Source organism: Arachis duranensis, chromosome 1 (assembly GCF_000817695.3).
Source record: "Arachis duranensis cultivar V14167 chromosome 1, aradu.V14167.gnm2.J7QH, whole genome shotgun sequence".
Lineage (NCBI taxonomy): Eukaryota > Viridiplantae > Streptophyta > Magnoliopsida > Fabales > Fabaceae > Arachis > Arachis duranensis.
In genome coordinates this window covers 99,255,276-99,256,645 of record NC_029772.3, presented here as the reverse complement: position 1 = coordinate 99,256,645, position 1,370 = coordinate 99,255,276, and positions in this window count along the sequence as shown.

Sequence of the window (1,370 nt, the reverse complement as noted above, 5' to 3'; positions counted from 1 at the left end):
TGACTTGTAAAATGCAAGGCACGTTTTACATGGAAGAAAAAAAAATTGCTGCAAAACGCAACAACCGTTTGACATGGAAAGGCAACCAGATGAAAAAATGTGTCTTCTGTATGCAGACAAAACATGCCATTTGACTATATTTGAAAGACCAATCGCAGGTTGCGTTTGGCAGATGCACAGAACAAAGCGCAGCTTGCGATTGGCATAGAAATAGCTTGTATGTCCGATAGGTGTTGGTGAAGGAAGGAGAGGGGATCTTTATAACGTATTTTGCGTCTAACTTCTAGAGAAAGTAAGCTTATTTCACTACATTTTGATTCTGCGTTTTGGTTGTAAGGAAGGGAAGAGAAAGAAACAGAAAGAAAGCGGGAGTAGTTTGAGTGAGTGAAGAGTAAAATTACGAAAAAAAATTCATAATTTTACATTACCTCAAGAACATATTATTAAATATCTGGATCATTTTTAATGGGTAAGTATTTTTTTTGTATTTTAATCATGAATAAAATTATTTATTTGTGTTTTATTAGTAAAATTTTTGGTATAGAATTTAAATATTATTATTATTAGGGTTAAGTATGGTTTTGGTCTCTAAAGTTTAGCGCCAAAATCGAAACCATCCCTCATCTAATTTTCGATTTAAAATCGTCCTTAACGTTTTTTTCGTATTAAAATCGTCCTTTTAATTTTTTCGGACAAAAATACCCTCACTACTATGACACAATTACCACCACCACCACCACCACCATGGATAATGGAATCATAAGAATTCAGAACCAAAACCCACCATCACCACCCCCCACTGCTACTCCATCACCTTTTGCATCACACCAACCAAAATTCAGAAAATCAACATCATTACTGTCATCCTCATCAGAACTCAAATCTAGAACTCAAATTTAGAAAAATAATCCCAGAATTCAAACTCAAAAAAACAAGAACTCAACTCAGAAAATCATCATCATCAGCAGAATCCAGAATTCAAACTCATAAAAACAAACACAAAACTCAAACTCAAGAAAACCCAGAAGAAGCAGAAGACAAAGTAGAAACAGAGATCGAAGCAAGAAGCTAAAGCGGCGAGGAGCAGTGGCGAGGAGGCAAGGCGGCGAGGAGCAGCGGCGACGGTGGCGCTGGCTTCCCTCAGCGGTGAGGCGGCAAGAAGCAGCAGCGCGAGTCCTTCTCCCTCTTCGCGTCTCTCTCTGTCCGATCTCTCTCCTCTGGCGTGGGTGACTGGCGTGACGGTGAGGGTTAGACGAAGAGATGAGGGCTGGGCAGTGAGGCGCTGGGCGCGGCGGTGAGGGCTGGGCACAGCGGTGAGGGCTGGGCGAAGAGATGAGGACTGAGCGGTGAGGCGGTGAGGGTTGGGCCTG